The following is a 25,713-nucleotide window of genomic DNA, read 5'->3' on the forward strand; positions in this document are numbered from 1 at the left end:
GTTCCTGGTTGTTCAATATCACCCAGGAGACAAGGCTCATGCCTGTGCAACGAGCATCGCCAGGTTAATGCACAAGGACTGACACTGACCTATTATTTTCTTCCTTGGCAGATCACTGTGAATCACACGGCACAGAAGTTCATCTGGTGATTTGAGAATTAGCTGCCGTGATACCAAGCATGGCTGACCAGAAATGGAGATAAGAGGCTGTCGATTCTATTCCTCCCTTCAGGCACACAGAAAGCCTGTGATGAATGTTTTAGGTTCAGTAACTGTGGCCCAGGGGCCACCATTTTGAGGGAAGCTCCAAGGCTAGGGCTTAACCCTCAGTCCGGCTGTTGCTTGCCCCATAAATACCACAGACCAATAAAAATATCACACAGCAATTCATTAAAAACTTCCCATGAAAGAAATGTTCTTAACAACAACGAGAAATCCCCTTTTGGAACTTGCAACACAAATGTTACTCTGTTAGCACACAAAATTCAGAGTAAACCTGACTAGAAACTGAAGTTAAAGCCAGACGTCTGCTTCCATTGTCCATCAGAGAAAAATGCCAAGGAACAAGGAAACAGCAGAATGTGAAAAGCAAATTGGATTTTAAAAAGCCTTGCAAGGATAAGCTTCAGAGGGATCCTCTATAAATCTGACTGCACAATGTTTAGCATGCCAGCATCCATTCAGGTTAATTAGACTGGAGTACTGTGCCACAAGCTGTGTGCATAACCTAAAATAACAACAAATATGTGAGTGGTACCCACATGTCATAGGAGAAAAAATACAAGTGTGGGTGTGATAGGGCTAGTAGGGTTTGCACCTTCACAGAAAATAAGGATGAGCACTTGCATGCAGTGGTCACTTGATGGTGGAGGAAATGTTTCTCACATACACAGCACTTCTAGGAGTCCCAGAGACCAACCTTTCAGGCTGTACTGGTCACTTTTTGTCTGTGTTATTAACAGATGCATTAGGAATTGCAAAGAAGAACTGTTCTGCCTGGGTAAAACACTCCCTGTGAGTGGCAGGGAGGGCTTGCCCATGGCAATGCAGAAAGGAGGGTGTAATGCAATGCCTTTCTGAGTGCCAGAGAGAGCTGAGCAGTGGCAGGACTGGACACCAGGTCTTGAGAACTCTGCTGGGCTGCCCAGAGATCTGAGGTGGCAGACTGGGTCTACCACAGGAGAGGGGGAAGTCACATAACCCAAGGATCTTCAGAAGCAATTGTGTTTTGGCTAGCAGTGAGGAAAGAAATAACATTTGAAGAAGACACTGCCTTCTTACAGCAAATAGAGTTTTAATCATCGTGGAAGTAAGGTGGACAAAAAAGACCAGATAGCTCAAGGAAATGGTCTGAACTGAATCAAGCTCAGCAATGATTAAAGGCTGCTACCACTTACAGGAGTTCAGGGGATATTTGCAATGAGCCGATAGATATCACACCACAGGCATTCCCAACTTTGCAGCACCACCTAATTGGCTCCCATGTTGGCAGTCTCAGCAGTGATGCTGTAGTTTAAAGGGGTTGTGGGGAGTAAATCCTCTGCTCTGGGTGGGGAACAACCAGGGGAGCTCCAGCAAAGAAGGGGATGGAGGCATAGGTAAGCTTGTCATGCCAGTGGCTTTATTTTTATTGCTTTGAGGAGAAATAAAAGCTCCCAGCAATTCCTGCCATCAGCCCAGTACTGCTCCGAGAACTGAGACCTTTCCAATAAAGCAAGCCAACAGCAAGGCAAGAATTTGTAGCCCTGCTCCTCTAATTGCAAGGCTCTTCCCCAGCCCCATTAATTTCCTGTGAAACTGAGAAGTTTAGTCAGCATTAAATCTGGGAATGTTGCCTTCCACTGGGGCTCTCTGTTACACAGCAGACAGGCTTACATTTTTGCTGTGACAAATATTTTATTGACATTGATACAATATATACATTGCAAAAGAACATCCAGGATAAAGTATTTCTCTGTTTCAGTGGGGAGACACGTTTTGTATACAGATGGCTGGAGTAAATCTGGCCTCACAATTAAAATCTGTTTAGAGTTTGTAGTGAAGTGACTGATGGATTGGTCTCAGTACTCCATCAACGCCCCCCCTCCCATGCCTCTCTGTAGAACAACATTGATGGCAGGTCATAAATAGCCATTTGTACAAAGTGCAGGAACTCTTTAAGTATCATTTTATAGCTAGTATATATATTCCAAGTGGCTGGCAAAATGCAAAGTGCTTGGGGTCTTTAAGTAGCAAAGGCAACAGACCGTGGGTGGACAACAATACCTTTAGAGTTGTACCAAGGGTGCCTATTTGAACCTTGTATTTGTACCAAATATAGGAATAGGGATGCTGTTAATATTCTGGTAAATTGTTTATTTGCTGCATGCACAAAATTCAGGTCCTTTTCTAAAGAGAGAGAGGCATTAAACAGGGTTTTCCTGGGCCACATTGATGCCTGTTGAATTATATGATTTTTGAATCTCCCCAACACTTCAGATTAGTGCAGATTTTCACTTTGCTTTTTGTCCTATATTCTAGCATAATTTTAGTGGGCACCACTAAACAGACACTTTTTTCTTCTCCACAAGTTTTTCCTCTCAAGGCTGGAGGAAAATCAGGCTCTGTTGGAATGTTCTACCAATTATTAATTATTTCAGTGGTGCTTAACACTGTGATGGAAGGGGCCAGTTGTTCATCAAACAATGTTAAAACTAAAAGCTGTATAAAAATGTAAAATACTTAGGTAAAAGCTCCCTGTAGTAACAGCAGCCACATGTCATGGACAGGGGTTTAGCAGAGGCATGGAGCAGAATTTTGGTGCATCCCCTTGTATCAGCAAGCAGAGGAGCATTGTGAGCAGCCCTGAGCAGGGAGAGATGGTCTGGGCACCTCCCTTGCTGCAGCAGGACTGCACAGGAGGGGCACCTGTGTCCTCACCTGTGTCCTCACAGGTGCCCCTCCATTTAACCTGTTCCTAAAGGCAATCTTAGCCAAGAAGGCATCTTGGCAGTGCCCTCATAGTGTAGCAACTTCAAGCACATGACCATGGGCCACTGCTGAGCAACAGGTGGGTGTTAGCAGAGGCTGTGTCTCCCCTGGTGAGACACAAGCCAGCTTCCTGAGCTGCACCTCTTCTGTCCTGCTGTACAGAGACCATGGAGAGTGTCCTCAGCTGCCAGAGAGAAGCCTGCAACAGAGGAGGTCGAGCGCTGCGGAAACCTCTCAGGGTTCCCTGTGCAGAAGCAATGCTCACATTGCTAGGAAATGCTCTTGCACTCACCCGAGATGTAAAGACAAGAGTAAACTTCTGGTGATCAGAGCCTGAACAACAAGGTAAGGAGTTTTCAAAAGCACCCATGAAGGAAGAGGGCTGTGGGTAACAGCAGGATAGAGGAAAGGAGAGCTTCAGAAGGAGGCTGTGGTTTGGATCTCGTGGCTTTGGTGAGGCAAGGATGTTCTGCAGAACACCCCCTAACTCACAAACTCCTCCATGCCTCTGCATGGAAAGGGATGGGTTCAGCTCCCAAGCTCAGTGCTTCCAGGCACATTGTTCATGCATTTGCCCCAAAAGCCAACAGTGACCTTAACAGGCTCCCCACTGCGTAACTACTGCGGGGTCTGAAGTGAGAGAAAACTCCAGGGAAGTTGTGAAGATTTTCATGTTTTATGAAGTATTAATGGTAGTCCAACCACTTGTAGCTAAGAGACAGAAATTAAAAAATACTAAATTAGAAAGAGGGGGGCACATACTTTTCCTGGAAGAAAAGGAGTCCTGCCATTTATTAATTTTGTGTAACAATAAGTAGTATTTTCTTTGAGGCAGAGAAAGCAATTTTCCTTCCTGACCTGTTATGGCCTGAAAACAGCAGCAAATCTTAGCTGAGGAATAAACAAGGAATTATTTATTTGTTCTTGGCTCAATTAATTCCTGGCTTGGAATCTCAGTGCAGAAATCAGGCTATTTTCACATGTCCATTGTAGTAAAATGGTGTCAGGCTGAGCCATTCCTGGCAGTACCTCATGCCTGAGAATTAGGAGGGAACCACTATATTTGGAAATAGACAGAATCCTGTTATGGCACTGCAAAATACATTCCCCTTACAGCAGGATGCAGTAGACTCCATAAGTCAAAAGCATAGGAAACCTGATGCCAGGAAAACCCATCTGCTTTCCTAGAATGCCAGTCCAAGGCATAATCATGGTTGATGTCAAAAACATATCTGCAGAAAAACATGGAAACTGAGTTTTAGGTCCTGTCACTTAATAATTTTAGCCAAGCTCAACTGCTCAGAAACACCCTGAAATCTGTCTCCAACAAATGCATCTCTTTTAAATTTGAATATTTTCATTTTAAAAGGATCACTCTTATTGTTGTTAGATGAACCATTCAAACACAGGTGTGGCTGAGCCCCTCCTTACACACTCCATTGCAGAGAAGGCTGTAGAGATGACACCCGTGTGTGCAAATGTCTGCTGGCAAATACCTTTCCTGCATGGAGGAGGAGGATGGGGAGCAGAGGGCTCCAGTGCTCCAGTGGTGGCTTTCAGCTTCAGGTGCTCTTGCACCAAGAACTTGGATTTACATCTTTTCCTTGATGTGAGAATGAAAAATGGATTGCTGTGCTGGTTTTTCATCCTACCAGAGTCAGCTACATTCTAGTAAAAGGAAGAAGTAGGTAAAAGAAGGCAGGTCATTGGAGGGACCAAATATGAGGAAGGACTTGTACAAGGACAGATTGGGAAGCCTTCCAAGCAAAAGTACAGCTGTATGGGATGCACATTCACCTGCTGCTTTGGTTGACAGGCAGAAAGCACTTAGTCAGATGCTGGTCACCTTTAATGCTGCTCCCAAACCATGCAGCAAAGAAACTGTCCTGAGGACTCCCAGCTGTTGTAGAGAGCTGTCTGAATGCGACCTGCTAGCCAAATGGTCTCAAGTACAACTAGAGGTTTTGGACGTTCACATAAAACACAAGCATCCTAAGCAGCCTCTTGGGTTAATCTTTGCTAAAAAAATACTCATTAAAAATGCTAGCAACTCTCTGGATCTGTGCATTCTGGATGGGTCACCTGTCCATTGCTATCACTGAGCTAACCAAACCAGTCTTAGAAACAGTGGCAAATTTGGGCCAAAAAGGCTTTTGAGAGTTTTTCTAGCAGGTATGTTGGTTCATTTTTTTTCAGCTGACAGACACTGAGGGGGCCAGGGCAAGGCTCACACTGGTGTTTTGCTGTTGCTGCTGCTGTTCATTTCAGGCTATTAGCATGAACAGAAACAGCCATTTCATGCTGATGCCACAAGATTTTCAGCCATCTGTAACATTTAAGCCCTTCTCAATCCACTATGAAAAATAGCTCAGGAAAGACAGGTAGGGGAACAAATCCTTCGGCTCATCATAGCAGCCAGGAAAAGATGATAAGGCTTGGAAAGAAGGATTGCAAATGCTCTTCTCTCCTGTAATGCTTCGCTTCTACCAACTCAGTGGGGCAGAAATCCAACTGAAACCCCCTCTAACATCCATAGTTGTTAGTAAAAAGCTAATCTTTCCAGCTTGCCAATTCCCAAGAGCCAGAGCTCCAAAGGAAGAAGGACTCTTTATTCCATCTACTCAGGTAGAGGAGGAAATGACTGACTATTTTCATTTTTATGGATTCTCTACCCATAGTACTCTTTGTGACAGGGAAATAAACTACTATTACCTGGGATTTCAGATTTGTAAGATAAAAAAATATTGATTTTCAGTTGCAGAAAACGTTTGTGTTTGGGGGCAACAATTAACTGCCCGCTCACCATCCCTCCCTGGATGCAGGTAACAGGATAGAACTGCTTCTAACTTGGAGCATATTGTGTTTACTCATGTCTTGCTCCTCACCTGGGAGTACCAAACCTTTGATTTCATCGATTTCAGTCCTTGCTTGGCTAAGCACTTTTAGCTTTCATCCTCTAAGTTTTTGCTGCAGAAGATATAAATCAAGGAATTCAGAGAGCCAACAGAGATGGAAAGCTTGACGATGACAGCTGTTACAGACTATAAGGTGAAAGTTGATGGTCAGGGCATTGTTAAAACAGAAATTACTCTGACAAATCCTCTCTGTATGAATGCTAATTGAGGTGAATAATTAGCTAGATTAGTTTTCAAACAGCAAAGGCAGGTCATTCAGTGGGAACCTGAGCTGGTATGCCTAGTCATGAGTGGAATTTGGGAAATGGGTGTCCAAAAGCCCTGAGGACATCCTCATCAGTGTACAAGAAAGTAATTTGATGAGTTGGCTCTGTCATTAGGGATCCCAGAACACTGGGGGTTTAAGTCTCTGCTGGCTGAGTACTAGTACTCTGGATTTTCCTCACATTGTGCATGTGTTCTTTCTCTAAGTAAGATTTTTGCCTTTGATGAGCTGATGTCAAGGGCCAACACCTTTAGCTTTATGATCATCAGGACTGCAGTGAAAAACTGGCTTGTTTTGGAGGTGCAGATTCACCACCAGAAGGGGGAGGAGGGCCTGGTGCCAGGCAAGCGCTGGCCGGCAGCAATGGTTTCCTCCTTTCAGCAAAATATCCCAGAAGGTGTGACGTGAGGAGATTTTGTCTGGCCTCCAGGGCTGAAATTCTGGCCAGTCTCTCAACACTTGATATTACACATGGTCAGAAAACATCATTGAAAATGTAAGAAATCTTGCTTTTTATTATCCTGCTGATTTCAGTAACAACTGCACAGGAGCCCTGAACAGAGACATATGGTTTATAGTAGAATATCCATCTACATAGATATTTTTTTCCATGGTTATTTATCATATTTGTCCTTTTTTAGCAGCACAACCATCAGTTATAAGCAATGTAAAGGAGCAAGTAGTAAAGTGCCAAGCGCTATGCTCTTGTCTTGCCAGCATCAGGACTGCTAATGGGGCCATCTGGCTCCAGGGCCCTGTTTATTGCACTAGACACAAAGGGACACCTCAGGATGAAGGTTAAAATCCCCAGTAATGAACAACTGTGAAATAGCAGGACCAAGGCAGCATTCCTGCCCCAAGCCCCCAGGCTCAGGGGTGTGATATTACAGAAGATGTGTTCTCCCCTTGCGTCCTTCAAAGACTTCAACACAGCATCTCTAAAGGTTGATATCAACCACAATTCTGGTAGTTTATCATTCAGACACTGCACATTCACCTAAGAAATAGCTAGGTGAGGCATCTCGAAACAAGCCCGGTTTTTCCATTTTCTACTGCTCACCTAGTAGTTCCTCTGTCCCAGTTTTAAAAGGTCACATGGCCTTTCTGCTTCTTCTCCACCATTGTCCAGAGCTTCACTGAGGAGCTCTCTTCCATTCATCCCACACTCTACTGGGCAGCAGACAAGCTTCATGGCTCCCAAGTCTTAGCTCCAAGGCTCATCAGGTTACAGGCAAACATCTCTGCTGCTCTCACAACTGCTTCCTCCAGGAAGCCAACAGCATTTCTAGGAATCTGCTTGTTATGTGTGAAGATAAGGAGAAAAGAGGGAAAGAAAGAGCACCTCAGTCTGCGTGTGACAGAGAAGGGCTAGTGGTACTTTTCAGGGCTATATACCAAAAACAAAACAAAGATGTCATATCCATATTTAGTTTGTTCTTTATTTTTTTCCAGAGTTTTTTCCAAGTTTCTTGGGAGACTGCCTGTAGATATGCCATTATCCTGGTGGCCTCTGGATTTTGGTGCCTTTAACATCTGTTGTTCTTAGAGCTCTTCTGCTCTCCTTTCTTGTGTGTCCACACCTAGACTTTCCTACTCATCCTCCAGTCACACCAGCCTTACTGCCACAGTTCTCTACACTGCAACCACTACACAGTTTTCCCTCCAGCACCAGCAGGGGCATGTCCTGTTATTCCTGTCCTGGGACAACCTCAGTCAGTGGTACAGCACTTTCTGCTGCTTCAGTCTGTGACTTCCAGGCTTTCCTGCAGATGCATCCCTGCTACTGCCTGTCCTGATTCTCTGCTGTTCAGCCCTGAATCTTTCTGCAGCAGAGATTGCCACCGTGATGGTTTATCTGGTGTCCATCAGCAGTGGTCAAGATGAGGCCTGGCTCTGGCCAGGACCCACGTATGCAGAGGCAAAAGGCATTAGCCTCTCCTGGCCACCAGTTGACTCTCATTTCAGGCTTGGTTAACGCTGCTACAATGACAGTAGGTGAACTGTCAGTTTGCTTCCCAGCTTCCTCTTGATCCCCAGCTGCAATTTGCTGTTTATTTGGAAGGCCAGAAGGAACCAATAAACAGACTGATATGAGAAGAGGCAAAACCCCAAACAGCCTGCCTGAAAATAAAATTGTGGGTAATTAAATTGGACTCTGGGAGAAACATGGGGACACAAGATGAAAAAAGCAAAAACAGCTGAAAAGGAAGGCAGAAGACTGCAGGAAACATTTAGATAATAAGGGGAAGAAACCCTCACACAAGCCAAAACGAACCCTGGAAGCTGGAAAGGAAGGGAGAGTGCAAGCTCTTTGATTCTGAAGATGCTGCTGAAGATAAGGCTTGTATTTGTTATGCTTGTAAGGTCACTTCCCAGCTTTCTTTGTAAGCACTTGGTTTTGTCCTTTGATGTTTCTCTGTGGAACACCAGTTGCGAGACCAAGAGGAACATTTGATCATAGTTGTGGTGTTAGCAGTGCAAGCATAAGAGACAGAGTATCTCCAGGAAATTTGGGAGAATTGCTCTGGCTTTACAACCTTACAAGTAAGAGTAAAATCTTGCAGATGGAGACTTGGTACAACAAATGGTTCCATCTGTGAGTCAGATGCTAGGCAGGAGGCAGGTGTGACATACATCTGAGCAGCGGCAGACAGCCAGTCTTTAGGGGGAGAGGGTTCATCTGCCAACAAGGGAAGAGAGAAGACCAGAGTTCATTTTAGAGAGCTAAGAAATTTTTGAGAATGGGGATGAGCTGAGGTAAGCTCCAAAACAGAGTCTGAGAAAGAGGAAGAAGAGAGAAAGATCAGTCCAGGAAATCTGGGTTGGAGAGTACTGAGAGAAACTGAGTCTGTAAAGACAACATTTTTATGATATTTTATTTACCCTTAATCTGCATCCCAAAAATCTATTGGAAAGGACCTTGTTGTGACAGCTCTCATGCACTATCACAAGAACACACTTTTGTTTCCAAACTGGGCTGAGTCATACAAAGGTCAAGACTTGCACCAAGCTGAAGGATATTTAGCTGACAGTGTCTGCTTTGGCTTCAGATGGAGGTTAGGGAGGAAGACATTCACCATGGTACCTCTTGCTCCTTAAAGAAGTGAATGAAGTCCTGGAGGCTTGGCTGCTAAAAGACCTGTGTCCTTTTTTTTATGTAGAGAAAACCTTGTTGGTGGGAGGAAACCACTCTTGTCTAGAAACAAGCTTTCCTTCAGGGTAGTAAAGTGAGCTGTTTGTTAGCTGGAACTTCTGTTTTCCTCCTCCTGAGAGTCTCCTCTCCTCCATGCAATGCTGGTATGGGAGGGAGCTGTTTTGTCATTTAAAAGAAAGAAACAGATGGAATATGTGGCGGTGTTAAAAAGCTCCAGCTTGTTGCCACGGTAACTGAGGGGGATATATTTTATAATTATTATTTAAAATTCTTCATTGTCTTCATTAAAGGTAACAACGATAGCAGAGAATAAACAAAGTGATGCCCTGCTGTGCAAATCAGTCCCTCAATAAATAAAATTAAAGGAGTGCTTTGCATTGCAAATGCTGATACAGTCACCAGAAGGGTGGAAGGACTGCAGGTTATCTGAGGATGATGAATTATGCATGCCAGCACATTAAGGACACAGCAGGGTCATTTGGTACCTCTACCCTTTAACTTCTGCTATGTGGGTTTGGACAAGTCTTGAGCACTGGACAAAGGCTCAGCCAGCTTGCATCATGGAACTGTCTGATCAGCTTCAGGAACCCCCCAGACATTGATCATATTACCCCAGCAAGCAGATGCAGCAGCTGTAAGGTCCTTGTGAGCCCTTAAGCACTGGCACTGTGGGATGGAGGATGTCTGACATCCTGAATTGATTGTCTAAGGAGTTGTGTCTCAATGAATGATGAGTGAGTATCTTCCACCCAAGATATATAACAAACTTCACTAACTTATTACCTACATTCAGGTTAGCACTCTGCCCCGCACTGTGGTCTAATCACAGCCCTGCTGTGAACTACAGCAGTTGCCTTTCGGTTCTTAGCCACACATCACTTAAGAGTATGAAGGAAAGAGTTACTCTTGGCTGTCTAAGACAATAGGATAAATCCAGGATGGGCTGCAACTCTTCCAGCTTGGTATTTGGTTCAGGCACAGAAGTAACAAGATAGTAATCAGACTCAACTGTGGTTTTTATGGGACATCTCATGTTAAAAGACAACATCTCATGTTGCTTTGACCTTACTTGTTGACTCAGAGAGAGTAAGGCATCAACAGATTAAAGAGGTAGTTACAAGGGCAAAGTGTTTAGGCTGATTAAAGGACACAGCTGTGACAGGCCAACTTTGAAAGAAAATGTTTTTCTCTTGATGAGCCCAAGGTCAGTAAAGAGAATGTGTGAACACAGCTCTAATTTGATCGAGAGATTACATTTCATGATAACAAGTTCATACACAGCAAAATCCCTGTTATTACTTCTTCTGAATGTGTTTGTTATTGCTGATGGAACAGATTAAAAATACATCCAAGCCTGCGGAGATTCTCCCTGGGGATGAGATTGCACAGAGGTCCTCCAGCTTTCCTGCCTTTGCCCCCAGTTCTTTCCCAGACTTTCTGTGTGCCCAAGCATCCAAGCGTGAGAGAGACAGCTCAGATGTGGAATCCGGGGCACAGGCAGCTGCTCACTCTTCCTTCAGACAGCAGAAATGAACGTTGTCTAAATTTAACACTGCTTCTGCTCCCTGTGTTTGCAGTGAAGTCTGAGTCTCCTGGGGCTGTGGAGTTGCCACCAGCAGGGACAGGACAGCAGCCCTAGCTCTCCCCAGTCTGGGTTTGCCAGGCAGCTGGAGGCAGAAATTCCCTTAGTTAAATAAATGGACAAGGGAGGCCATGACCTTCTCTATTTGCATCCCCACTGGGATGAGAGTGAGTAAACATCAGTGAATTATCATCTTTTCCCCTCTGCAGATATCTGTGTGCTGGCAGGACCAGGTCAATTGCTAAGACAGAAACAGTCTTTGGAAGATGATAGATATTTCTGAAACCGTAAAACCAAGAATGAATCTCATAGGTTTTACTGGCTTTACCAGTAAGGGACCTGGCTCTTCCGAGTACAGGAATGAGACGGGGATGTCCAAGGGTCCTCTCCAGTCACTCTCTGGGTCCTGCTGTAGTCACCCCTATAAGAACCCACTACCCATTAAGCAGACAGAAAGCAGCTCTAAGCTTCTCTCCTTCCTGCAGAGACAGAAATGAGGAGAGATCTGTCTGCTCGGTTTCTCATGGCTACAAATGCATCAGCCAGCCAGACCATATCACTCTGGGAGTCTTCCTGTCGCAAGGGGAATAGTATTATCCATTTTGATAGCTGTTCACATGTCATTTAATCCTGACTCTTTTAGTAAGTCTAAGTATAGTATTAAGCATAAGAGAAAGTAGGAAATATTATACAATAATCATTAGGAATGGAATATGATAGGAGTATAGGTAGTAGTTTTGCACATATGAGTACCCATTACCAAGATAGCTTTTGTCAGCTCAGCATTAGGCAAGCTAAGTGGAAGTTAAATGTCCAGGAAATATTGGAGGTGCAAGACAAATGATTTGAGGCTTTCCACAAGCAAAAGGTCAGAAGGAATGGCCTCATTGCCAAGAAGCAATTTTTCACTAAAGTTATAACGTAACTGAGGACATAGTTTAGATAAAGATAAGGTGGTCTGATTATAATTCTATTGCATTGTTCCTGATTTACTTGTGGTATCACATTGTAAGATTGATAAATATATTTCTTTACACAAATTACAGGAAATCTTGGTTTCATAGAGGAGTTTCTTTCACCCCTTTACTGCTGATATCTGTGGGGTCACACAATGTAGCTCTTCTGAATGATGCAGTGTCTGTCCTCACACACAATCTGTTTCCCTTCCCTTCCCTTCCCTTCCCTTCCCTTCCCTTCCCTTCCCTTCCCTTCCCTTCCCTTCCCTTCCCTTCCCTTCCCTTCCCTTCCCTTCCCTTCCCTTCCCTTCCCTTCCCTTCCCTTCCCTTCCCTTCCCTTCCCTTCCCTTCCCTTCCCTTCCCTTCCCTTCCCTTCCCTTCCCTTCCCTTCCCTTCCCTTCCCTTCCCTTCCCTTCCCTTCCCTTCCCTTCCCTTCCCTTCCCTTCCCTTCCCTTCCCTTCCCTTCCCTTCCCTTCCCTTCCCTTCCCTTCCCTTCCCTTCCCTTCCCTTCCCTTCCCTTCTCCATTTCTCCTTTCCCCTCCTCAAATCTCCTCTCCTCCATTGATTTTCACCTCATACCTTGTGTTTTTTGAGAACTGGCTCAAGGGCTCTTCCCACAGCTACTGATGTGCCCATTGCAGATGTTACAACTTCTGGGGGCAGGTGGTCAGGAAATGGTATCTCATCCTCCCAGCACCTTCAGGATTTTGGAAATACCCCTGCTTCACAGGAGAAAAATAACAACAAGGAAAACTTCCATTCTATAAGGTTTTTTTGGTGAGAGATGACAGGCTGGGAGTGGACACTCAAAATAGCTCATGTACAAGAGACTACAGCACTAACCAGGGACAAGTAAAACTCAGGTCCAGGTTTTCAAAGTCAATTGGGAAAGCCGTGGCTTTGACAGCTGGGCTCTTCCCATTGAGAACTATTCTTGTGCTGAGCTTCTGAGCCTTACAAATATTCACTTGTAGTGCTCCTCTCACAGAAGCCTTCCTCTTGGAAATGTTCAATTAGAAATCTCACCAAGGAGCCAAGAGACTGCTTCTGAGCCTGAGATGTTCTACTGGAGAGATTCAATTTTTCAGAATTAATAATTTGTTACAAAACATTTTTGGAGTTGCACTATTCCTCCCTCCAAAGGCTGATTTGAACTTCAATACTGCTTTAGGAACTGGTCTAACTCCTGCAGGGTGGAAAAGATCACATCTTTTTTTTCTCTGAAGTTAGCATTATTTCTCTTATGCACGCTTGTTTTATATATCTACGCCATATGAAACACACATTATACAAAAAATATATATCTAAAAAAACCCCCTATTTATGTACATGTACTGTAAATATGTATAAACACACAGAGTCCACACTGAGATTGCCCTTCCCTGAGATCAGCATATGGTCCTCTGTTTCAGCATTCCCCTGGAGCAGTAAAATAAGCTCTAGGGACAGAGATGGATTAGTCTTGGTATAAATGCTTTTCCTGGTCTTCATTTCCTGGAAGGCCCATCCTGTGCCTCCATCTGCCCTGTGAGCTTAAAATTTTCCATGTGGATTCATTCTCCAGGTTGTTCCAGAATGGTGCTTACTGGGAAGTACAAATGAGTGAGCTGAGAGAAGAGAATGCATTTTTGATCTCTTTTTTCCCCTGGCCAATTTCAATGAAAGAGCAGTTTTTGGAGGATGGAGCATCTGACCGGTCTAATTTTATCTGTAGGGATGCAGATCTATCTTTTCAAAGCTGTTTTCAAAGTGACTCTGATAACAGGACTGCCTACAGATAGGTCTGCAATGATTATTCAGAACATTAATCAGGGGAAAAAAATTATGCCAGTTACTGATTAACTAATTACTGCAATCAAATATTCTCTTCTCTCTTTGGAACGTTGGGCACGGCATTGGGAAAAGGCGACAACAACAACAAAACTCCTCAACACAGGAAATAGTTTCTGTATTCTTTTGTGAGCTGAGGGACAGTTCCAGCTGCAGGAGACAGAGGGGTCCCAGAAGACCCAAGAGGGGCCCAGGTGAGGCCCCTCTTTCCCTGTTTTCATTCCAGTGCATCTTTGCCTGCTCCAGCTTGTGATTTAATGAAACGCCAGGAAGGAACAGCCAGTGTTTCTTTACGGGAGAGGCATTTGAAAGTGACCTCTGATAATGGCCATCAATTAAGATGCAGCAACACCGCTCAGCTCCCTGCTTCTGCCCCCTGGAAACCACAGCAGAGGCTGCGTCCTCCCCCTGCACTGTGAGGGAGGAAAACTTCCAGGAATCTTCTTTTGTCCAGATTTCCCACTGTTCCCTCTGGAGGGTAATGTGGAATAAAGCAGGAACAGAGGGTAAAGAACAACTGGCTGGAGTCTGTGCCACACTCTGAAGGCATTGCCAACACCCCAGCTTGCTTCAGAGGAGGTTTGGAAGGTGCACTTGGAGGCAGTAGGTGAAAGAGGGGCAGACTGTGGTTTCCTTTGAACAGGCAGTACCTGGTCTTGGTCTATCTGCATCACCTGCTTGGTAAGGTTAATGCATTTTAGGATCAAGTGGGCTGCACTTCCTCTTCAGGAGGGAAACTTCCATCAGTCCCCCAGCAGCAGCACTTTCTGTTAAGCAGAGGTTAATAGTGAAGTGTTTTGTCTGTTCAAAAGCTTTCATGTCTTGCTGAATACCAGTCCAACAGCAGCTCTGCAGGCAGTGCATCCATTCCCCATACATCACTGCAATAGTTTTCAGTCTGAGCCCTGCAGATTCCTGGAAGTCCACAGGCTGCTCCCACAGGACATTCAGACGATAACAAAGAAACATGAATGCAGCCTTACATATGTTCTATAGGAAATAAATAATGCTTACACTGGGATTTTTTTTAAGGAGCTCATAAACTGAAAAGAATGGTTTATTTCATTGATGTGGATGTTTTATTCCATGTTCAAGGCTTTTTTTCTAGTTGTATATGTTAGACATACTGACTGGAGACATTAGGGGAAGAAGATGGGTCAGAAAGGATTTTCTAGTGAAAGAAAAATATACCACCTGAGAATTAGAGGGTTTTTTTTTTGATGATTACATTTTCATTGGTTTTCCATGTCTTGTCTCCTACATCACTATCACAGACCTGGAAGGGTGACCTGAAGCTCCAGCTCTCCATACTTCATCTCCACACTGCATTTTCACACTTTCCAGTGTTGGAGGGGGCATCCCATATCTGCTGCTTCAGGTACAATTTGGAGACTTAGCATATGCACTCGTATCACTGCCAGTGAGCCACAGAAAGCAGAGTTGTTCAGATATCACTGACAGTAGAACATGGTCTGCAAAACTTTGCTGTGGGTCTTACTGTACAAACAAGGAGAAAAAAAAAAAGTGTAAACTTGACAGTGAGGCACTAGAATGAAAAGCTGAAATACAAATCAGATGCAAAATCAGAATGAGATTTGCAGGCATTTGACGCTACAATAAATGACAACCCACAAGTGGTCAGCGCTTGTCAGTCCAGGAAGATAAAGCAAAATCTCAAAGTTGGATAATGTGCTTTGGATTTTTTTTTCATTAGTGGTGATGTAGAGATCTTGACATTCTCTTCAGAGGTATTTGAACTTCAGAATGGCTGAAGTTTGTCTGTTATCCAGAAGTTGGCGGGCAAAAAAAGAAATTAAAAGAAATAGAAAAGCCTTAGATGTTAATTGCTATTTATTCAAAATGTAATAGCTGCAGAGCCTGAAATTCATACCAGATTCAGAAATGAGAACATGCTTCTTAATAATTGCTATTTCATACTGCTTGATCCTAAAGTTTTTTTTTTATTTTAAAAAGCAGTAAGAATTCCTTTCTAGTGTTACTGACACCCACTCAGCCACCTACCCACTTACATCCCACAAGCATGCACACACAATTGGCCCTTAAATTTTACTGGACATTTAAAAGCTCTTCCCTTTTTGTAGCTTTCAAACATTAATTTATTGAAGTTTTGTGGTGGTTTTGGTGGTTTTGTTTGTTTGTTTGTTTGTTTGTTTGTTTTTATGGAGGGAAATTTTGTCTGACACTCAGCAGTAAGTTTTTCCTTTTCTGACATGTATGCAGTGCATAGAGCAGAACTGCAGAGAACACATCCATGGTGTGCATTTGTTAGGAGCAGATCTGGGAAGCTGAGCTGGCTATCAAACTGGGGGAAGGGATTAGTCCCTCTGTTTGGCACTCATGAGGACATACCTGGGGTCCAGTGTCCAGTATGAGATTGCTCTATAAAAGAAGGAGCTTGGCAAACTGAAGGGAGTCCAGTGCAAGGTTACCAGGATGGTTGGAAGCTGCAGCACACAGTGCAGAGAGAGAGGCTGAGGGAAACTCAATTTAGTCCTAAGCAGGGAAGACAAACAGGAGATCTCACTGCTGTTTTCTACTGCCTAAAAGCGTTGACAGTGAAAATGCTTTTCTCAGAGGTCAAAAGGCACAAGGCAGTCATCACACATGAACTGCAGCACGCAGAATTCCAGCTGAACATGGGAAGAAATTTTTCACCAGGAGAGTGATCATGAGAGAGGTGCCCAGAGAGGCTCTGGGAGCCCCATCCTCGAAGATGTTCAAAATTCACCTGCACAAGGCCTTGTATAACCCAACTCAGCTTTGAAGTTAGCAGGAGTTAGAAGGATACTTCCAACCTGGATTATTCAGCAATTCTTTATTTTGCTTCTTTCTCCACCCAAAGCTGCCACTACACAGTGCTGCACTCATGGTTACATGGAAACTACTAAAAAAATGCCTTTCTGAAACGTCATCCTGTCTTCATCTTGGGAGGCAAGACCTGAAACTGAGCAGTATAAAACCACCTTAAGAACACCTTACAAAGCAGGTGCTTTCTCCATACACATGGTTGATTTTGCAGAAAATTGAAAAGGGTTATATAATCCAGAGAACTTGTGAAGGGAACGTGGCTTCTTTGTCCAAGTCTCTGGAAGCTAACACAATCCCCAATAAGCCTGTCAGAGCCCAGAGTGAGATTTATCTGGATCCATCCTTTGCAATTGGTATTTCTTGTTTTCCCAGATACACTCAAGTACTCTCAGAAGCAAAGATGCGGCATGTTGGTAACTTCTTCCCTCTCCCTCCAGTTGCTTGCAGCTAGCCTTAGACTACTAGGAAGGAAACTAGACCAAGTTTGTTTTAGAGAGGGAAGAAGGCTGCAGATGCTCTGCAGGTGGCCCATTCCCTGATAGATACATATATATGTGTGTGTGTATAAATATATAAAAATATATACATGTGTGTGTGAGCTTTTTTTCACAGATATTACCTGCCCAGTTAGGAGCATGGCTTGTTAATTCTGATTATAATCACAATGGTTCACTAGACAAGTGAAAAAGATTTGAAAATCAGACTGTTGAAATCCTCCCCTTTCTCCACACACAAAGGGAAAATTTTGCCACTCCAAAACAACCAGAACGTATCCGAGGTGCCAGCTCCAGCATCCTCCAACAGGAACACACAGCTCCTCTGCCTGTCCTTCCCTCTCTCTGGGAAACCCAGTCCACCAGCAATCTGTCTGTCCTTTCCCACTGTCCTCAATACTCCTTGACCCAGCCTGGACACTAGTATTTGCCACACCAGCACTGGTATGTCCTGGGAATTCCTGAGTGGAGCCTGACACCTGGAAATGCCTGGGCAAGAGGAGGACAGAGAAATTGTCTGTGTAATGCAGAAGTTTTTTGAAGGGAAGCTGTGATCAGTGCACCCTCTCCCCTCAAGAAGAGTAACTTGCTGAGCCCCTAGCCAGACGGGAACGCGGACCGTGTTGCAAGAAGTGTGAACTGGTTTTATTCAATTTTAAACAGAGCATTACTGTATTGTAAATCCATAATCTCTGTATGATCCTGTCTGTGCAGTCAAAGGGAATAAGAATAGGAAATACAGCTATGGCTTAAGCAGAATCTATCCTTCCAACAGAGCTCCGTGGGGTTACAGCAGTGGCTGCCACTGACAGGGCTCCCTCATGTTCTGGGTCTAGCAGCACACTCACCACCCCACTGGGGAAGAGGGAGGGTCTTGGCCTGTCAGAGCCACATTTTGCATCTGCCCTTTATGCTCTGCTCCCTTTTGAAAGGCGCTGTAGAAATATTAGGGATTATTAGAGAGGATGAAACTGCATGAGGGTGTATTAAATATTTATTCCTTCGTATTCTTCATTTGGATTATTTGAAAATTCTTTTCTTAATTGGCTTATTCTGCTCCCAAAAGCAGGGCCATGCTGCTGGCTGTAGCTCCCACCTTTTACTGTTTTTCTTCCTGGTGTCTTCTTAGAGCAAGGCCTTGGTCAGAGCTGGGGCAGATTGCACAGGAGACCCTGTAGATACAAATAAGAAGACACAGTCCTTTTGCTGCTGCTACAAATTCAGACTATAAAAAACAAACAGATGGAGCATGGCAAAAGGGGTCACAATGTACAATCAAAGTGATCAGAGCTGTTGCTGGCAGCCACAGGGGCAGCATAATCACAGGCTCTTTTTCCTTTTCTCTTTTTTTCCCCCTAAAGATACATTTTGATTGCCCAACACCATTTGGAGTGTTTGCCTGTATTGGTCAGAGATGGAGAAGGATGTGCAGGGACACTAGGAAGGACAACAGCAGCGAGAGGAGATGGCAGGAGCAGGGAGCATTGGTCAGGATCAGGTAACCAGCAAACTAGACAGAGACAAGAAGAAATAAGGCCATGTTTCAGCTGCTAAGATGAGGGAAGCAGCTGAGGGAGTGACGTTGCTGGGCCTGCAAAAGGCTGAGAGAATTGCCAGGCTCAGTATCCTAAATTCATTCTAATGGTCTTCAAAGTCCTGAAGCCTCCATTTCATAATCCAAAGCTGCATTTGGCCAGAAACAAGCACAAATGTGTAAGTGTTCTATAGGACAACTACCTGCATACAGTTTCCTCCCTGACTCCTGACCCAGGATCACCAAGGATGGTGATAAAAGCCCATGAGACTGCCTCCAGTTGTGTTGGAATGTGCAAGAGCACCAGAGTCTCCAGGCTCAGTGTATGGGACCAGCTTGGACCCAGGGGGATGAAATAGAAGGGACTGAGGAAGGAATAAACTGGGGATTAACTCAGGTGAAAGGGAACATCTGAAGGAAAGAGGTAAGAGGACATGGAGAAATATCACACTGAAGTGAATGGGAAGGCTCTGCACTCTCACCCCAGCTAGGAAAGACTGGCAAAGTCCAGTGGCCAGGAGCTGAAGGGGGCAGTGAGTGGAAAGCATGGAAAGAGCTGGAGAGGCAGAAGCTTCCAGTAGTGATAAAGAGGAAAATGACAGATGAAAAATAAAGCCCTAGAGAGGGATGAAACAAGTTCTTTAACTAATCAGCTTGTCCAGATGAGCAGGAGGGTTAATCCAGCTATGACAGAGTGAAAAGGCTAAATACATGGGGCTGGGCCAGTCTGGCTGGGGAGGCACTGTCTAATTCCCTTCCTAGGGAGAAGATAGTGAGGAAGGCAGAGCCAGGGTAGGGCTGGGAACAGCTCAAAGACACAGAAGCTGGGGGTCTTCTCCTGCTCTCTGAGGAGCATGTGGCTGCACAGTCACTATGTGGCTGTGGCCCTCCCTGCTTGAGCAGCAGGCAAGGCAGAACTTTTTGTCACAGCTGGGAGATGTTCCTCTTCAGGGCTCTCTTGTAGCTGTCTTTCTGGGTTTGTTCCTGGGCAAAACAGAAGTTACACCTTGCAAAATCCACCTCATGTATTGTAGGGTAAATGATGTATTTGCCCAGGGTATCTGGGCAGTGCAGCTGACAGAGTCCTTATTTCTCTGTGGTAGCTGGAGGTGGCTGCCCGTGGGCTGGGCTACTGCCCCAGCTGCTCCTACAGACATGGCATGTGCTCCAGAACACCTCAGCCTGGGGGAGCTTCTCACTTCAAGCTATGTTTGTGCCCCTAGGACATGTAACCTGGAAGATGGGGGAAGGGAAGGATAGGTTAGAGTAGTTCACAGTGGATATAATAATAATAATAATTATTCTCACAAATGATAACGGGTTTGGTTATTCTCTTATCTTATCTTTGGATATTCTCTTTTACAGAGCTCCCCTTCATTTCCCCAGAGAAAAATTCAAGGACTTGGCCACAAGCTGCACCAGGGGAGGTTCAGACTGCACATCAGAAGGAATTTCTTCACAGAAAAGGTTGCTAAGCATTGGAATGGACTGCCCAGGGACCTGTGGAATCACCATCTCTGGGGTGTTTAAGGAAAGTCTGGACATGGAATGCAGTGGCAAGGAATGGAAAGTCTGGACATGGAATACAGTGCCATGGTCTAGTTGGCAAGGTGGTATTTGATCACAGGTTGGAGTCAATGATCTCTGAGGTATTTTCTAACCTAAATGATTCAGTGATTCTGTGAAGCTAAAGGGCTCCTATATCAATCACCCTGATATCACTTCAGATGGACTTCAGATTGGCGTGAGATCTTGGCTGCTTCTGCCAAGCAGGACAAAAACCAAAGGTGAGGGCACAGGAAGGAGCAGTCTTCCTAGACAGAAAGGAGAAGGTAAAAGGCACTGCCTTTGGAAGACCAGTTGCCAAAGAGGAAATCTGTCAGCCAGTCAGTCTGCTATTTCTCTGGCTCTGCAACAATCAAAGGGAAGAAAACCTCCAGCAGGGAATAGGCGAAGGAATGGTTATAATTTTGTTGCTCTTTTGTTTTTTTCTTTTTTCTCTGATACCTATTATCAGCTGTGTTGAAAAGGCAAAATTTACAATCCTGACTCAGGATATGGGCTGCATCCAGGTCCATAGCTATTCCTAATGCTGAAAGGTAAGAAGTAGGAGATACGATTATTTTGTATTATGGTATTTTTTTGCATTTGCTGCAGGAGATGTGTCAGAGAACTGGAAGGCTGAATTCTGCTTTCTGCCCCCCTGGAATATATCCATCAATTGCCAGCAAGACTGCTGCCCGTTTGCACCATGGCTAGCAGGAGCAGCTCTTTGGTACACAGCATTATGGCTGGAATGAAACGGGCAGAATGACTCAGTGAAGGAGAGGAAACGTGGGCTGCAGTGGCTTGAGACAAAGAGCTGGATCTTAGTGACCAGAGGCTGCACCCCCTGTGTGCACAGGGGATGGGGCCCTGTGGGTGACTTTTAACACACAAGTCACTCACCAGTAGATAATGCACAATTTTCCAATAATGGAGCCAGAAGCCATACACTGGAAATGTTTCTGAGCACAATGGCATGCTTCTGTAGCTGCAGCCCAGGAGGCATGAAGCAGTGAATTAGGATGAGAATCTCAGCAAGAAATGCTCTCTCTGGGGGGCAGGCTGCAAGAGAGACAGCTCCTCTTATTGCTGTTATTACGGCCTCTGAAAGGTTATCAGACCTTCCCCATCCTGTTGTCCTGCCAGAGGGGATGGGTACCTGATTGCTGAGGAGTTCCTCACACTCAGCTGGCACAGGTCTCGTGTATTAAGTCATCATCCCCAGACCATCCCTGGCACTGGGCATGTGAGGGATATGGAAAAAGTGGGGAATTATTGTGCTTTCACTATCCTCTGCAGGTGGATAATCCCTAAGGGATTACACAAATTTACCATTGTGGGTGATCCCTAGGATTTCTTTTCTGTGCTCCAGGACTTACACCAAATAAAAAATTGTGTAGAGAACTACTATGGTTCAGCCTCCTCCTTCACTGTCTGAGTTCTCAGAGCTCATCTGCAAACCTGGGTCAGTGCATTATCTGTCCTTCCTTCAAAGTCTCTGCAGAGATAATACAAGCAATGTCATCCCTTTCTTACAAAGGGAGAAACAAAGGGCACACACTGTGTTTTTGGCTGATGTCAGCTGGGAAGTTGGTGACAGGGCTGGGAAACAAATTTTGCAGTCTGGGTACAACTTCACCATCCTCATGACATGGTCCTTGCACTTCAATTAGAGGTGGCAGACAGCAGGTAAGAGGAATGAAAGCCGCAGGGATGTCAGAGGAAAAGCTCCCTGTCTTTATGTTTGGTCTTCAAGATTTTTGCAACAGTAAAGAACAACACTGAGGCAAAAATGCCTGGACCAGCAGGGCTGTGCTGCCCGTGGATCTCTGTCAGTTTTGTAGGCATGAAGAGGTTTAGGAGAATACAAGTATGGGATGGCAGGAAATGGGTCACAGGTTGGCACTGGAAGCTGCATGGCCATAAACCACTCAGCAACAGCCAGTTAAGAAATGCAGCTGGAGAGGTGTTCTGGAGCTGCTCAAAACCAGAAATTTGGGCAACAAAGAAAAACGAGCAAGCATCTTACATAGATAATACATTTAGATGTAATGTTGGGTGGCAGACCAATTAAAAAAGAGCAAGGTATAGAAACAGATACACAAAATAGACCCCAACAGGACCCTAGAGTGAGGAAGAAGGAACCATCAACATTAACATCACTTTTTTTCACCTTCTGGTGAAGGACTCCAAATGTTGAAGACACACCAAGACAAACCCCGTCACCTCCCACCAGAGAGAAGCCACCACCATCAAGATCCCGAAGAACAGTGGAAAGGGGAGCACAGGAGCAGGAAAAGGAGGGCCAACTGACAAGTTTTAAAATGCATTATTACTATTATTGAGGGCTTTTTTCTTTACAGAAGTATGCTTCCTTTTCGTGTTACAGACAGATCTGGAGTGTTATTCTTGGATTACACTGTTAAGACTTCGATTATACTAGCAACGGATTCTTGGGTTTAAACGCATATATAAAAAGATATGTACATGTGCTCTCATTTCCGTTGTGCCTATAAACAAGAACTTGCATGTAATATTTCATTTAAACTTCCTGCAGATGGAAGATTTTTCTGGAATTTAAATTTAGTCTGTTTGCTACAGTCAACTAATGCATTCAGCCCACAGGAAAATCCAAAGAGGTATTACATCACTAAAAGAAGAAAACTGGAAATTGGAAAGAATTTAAAGGGTAAACTTTAACTGCTCCTTTTTGTTAAGAGGATTGAATAGAAAGTGTGTTTCAGAGTGACCCCTGCACTTTCTCTGAAAAAAAAGATTAGATCTAGGTGAACAAGAGCAAAAATCATCTGCATAAGAGCTTAAATGGAATAGTCCTCAGCCTTGTGCAAATTGAAACATATGTCATTTAGCCAAAATAAATTCCCTAATACTCCTTAGTTATTTTGACATTTAAATCCTCTATCACATGCTTCTGAGAGTTCTTCTGTCTGGTACTGTGAGGAGCAGCCCAAGTACATTTGAGCAAGATATGCCAGGGTCTGCAGTGGGTTTTCCAGGACAAAAGTGACTTTTATAAAGATTTTGCTCTGTTGCATTTCAGTGACTGAGTAGGGGTCTATTTTTGAATAAAGGAGGCATAACTACAAACACATCCAAACACCAGTGCTTCATCTCAGATTGCTCTTCAGCATCACCTCATGAGCAGGACATCCTTATTGCCTTGCAGAAGGCTCCTCCCTTACTCTAGCAGGTCCCATCACAAATCTCCATGGTTCATGAAGTCCGCTTGGGTTTCAGTGCTGTGTGAACTGACTGCAGCGAAGGCAGGGACTCGGGGCCGGTGCATTTTTACTTCTCCAAACACCCTCTCTCCTCCTTGAACCGACTGCCGAGCAGGCAATGGGCTGCGGGGGCGATGATCGGATCTGTTTGCCCTCCCTGCTCTCCTGCGGGGCTGCCCGCGGTTCCCGGCCGTGCCGCGGTGCGGGTGCCGGCGGGGCCGCTCCGCTGCCGCAGCCAGCCGGGAGGGCGAGCCCGCCCGCCCCGGGAGCGGCCCGGCATTCCCGCTGTGCCGCTGAGCTGCGTGTGGGAGAGCGAGAGGCAGCAAACGCAGTGTTCGGGCTTATCGGAGAGACTCGGTGTGATAGCAGTGGAAATGGACAACGTTTGTACACAGAGCGAGCACGCACGTGCGACACCGCATGCATGAACCATGAGATGGGAGCAGGGGGATCCCTGCGGCCGCTGGGTGTTGGCTCGCTCAGCTGGAGGGCTGCCGTGGCTCTTCCTTTTGAAGGATATGATGGGAGGCTGTGCTGCTTGGAGGCCAACAGAGCCAGACAGCCGTTCAGAGAGTCAGACTCCGCCCTTAGCCCCACTGCTGACCTCACACACACCTGGTCAAGACCATCCATTGGTCATCCAACTGCATCATTTTGGGGGGCTGTCTACCTGAAACCCTGATGCTTGCTCTAGGGTGTCCTACTTTTCACACTGGACAGCCACTGCAGCAGAACCTGCTTTTAAAACAAGCCTTTCTCTGTGTGCCACAATGTGCCACTTGCCAGCCAACTTCAGAGAGAATGAGCACTTGTCAGCACTCAGTGCCTTCCTGGCAGCTTGAGTGCATGTGTACATGTGCCTGGGAAGAGCTGCTAGGCAGTATCTCACACTTCTCAAAAGAGAAACCATGAGCTATCTCAGAAGGGTCTTCTTAAATCTCTAGGTAAATAAAGACTCTAATGTCTGTTATCTGACTTCACAGCCTTTCAGTTTCATTAAGTTAATAGCCTCTATCAAGGGGCCAGCCCGGATGCTTGCAGTTGATTTAAAATGTGCGAATTCATCAATCTTAAATTGCACTTCAAGCAAAGTCAGTGTACTACACCCTGGGGAGACATGGAAACCCTAATGCTCAGTGCAGGACTTTGATACCAGCATAACCAGGGACCAGATAATCAGGGTCCTTTGTGCAATCCTTATCTGGGTTTTTTCAACTGAGAACTTCCCTTGCTGTGCTGGTTGGCCACATTTCCCTGGTAGACAGTGGGACATTTTGTCTTTGCAGTCAACATGCTAAGCAGGCAGTCATGGGCGTAGCCGTGCTTGGAGATAGCTACTTAGGGAAGCATGAGCAGAGGTGGACAGGTCTGGAAGATGGGTCAGCTAGGTATTGTCTGAGACACCTTTTTATTTAGGCCTGTCCAAATTAGCTTTGTCTCTGACAAAGATAGTGTTTTCTTCTCTCATCACATAAAGAAGTCTAAGGCATCTTTGTATTCTGTACAGGCTTTGAGAAATTATTCTTTTACAGATAGCAGTGTGACTCCTCGTCATAGGATTTCTATGGAGATACAATTGCTGAGATGTTGGACAAGGGACAACAAGGATCCTAGAGAAACCTTGGAAAGACTGTTATTCCTAGTTTAGCTAGACATACCAACAACACAAACTATATGCCCTTTGGATAGGCTTAAGCTAAAGTACTTTTAGATCTGAACCAGCAGGTGAGGCCTCAGCTGGCTTGTGGTGACCCACAGACACTGACATCTTGTCAGTCAGGACATCACAAAAATAACTGGCATTTCAAATCCCTTTCTTAGCTCATGGCGAGGACTTTTAGAAGAGGAGCCAAGCTTATGTATGGATACATAAGGTAAGACATAAATTACAACTCACCCTACTTATTTCAGTTCAGTGAAGAGGATAGGTTTCTGCTGACAAACCTTGTCCTAACTTGACTGAGACTTCACATTTTTCACCCCTTCACTTGTGTGTGTGTCCATGTCCTTCTGATCAACTGGATGATTGAGACCTAGAAGAGAGATCACTGCAATCTAGCAGAGGCCCCCTGTTGACACTGAGTCATTTTGGTACTTGTACATGAAACTAATACTGCCACTTTGAATACTAGGGCTATACAAGTAATCACTGCCTTGCCTAGACCCTGAAAGGATCCATCTGTTTTGTAGAAATTTTCTGCCTTCAGTCCCACTTCACTACATGGATTCAGAGGCTTAGTCTGGGTTTCTGAGTGCACTCCAGAAAAAGAATCAAACTGCAGACAGAGCAGAAGCTCTGGAGTGACTTCAGTCCTGCGTCCCTTGGGCTATTGGTATTGTGTCTTTTAACAGGAACAGTGAAACAAAATCTGAATTGGAAGAAGAAAGAGAGAGAGA

The 25,713-nt window shown here is 44.8% G+C and overlaps 1 long non-coding RNA gene across 1 annotated transcript in view; it reads left to right on the top strand.

Moving 5' to 3' along the window:
* The window catches only part of LOC134547783 (uncharacterized), a 61,108-nt gene extending 60,270 nt beyond the window's left edge, over positions 1-838 (top strand). Inside the window, exon 3 of the long non-coding RNA XR_010079603.1 lies at positions 112-838. This is a non-coding gene — a long non-coding RNA (uncharacterized LOC134547783). The remainder of the gene's footprint in view (positions 1-111) is intronic.
* Positions 839-25,713: the final 24,875 nt, after the last annotated feature.

This window comes from Prinia subflava, chromosome 2 (genome assembly GCF_021018805.1).
Source record: "Prinia subflava isolate CZ2003 ecotype Zambia chromosome 2, Cam_Psub_1.2, whole genome shotgun sequence".
NCBI lineage: Eukaryota > Metazoa > Chordata > Aves > Passeriformes > Cisticolidae > Prinia > Prinia subflava.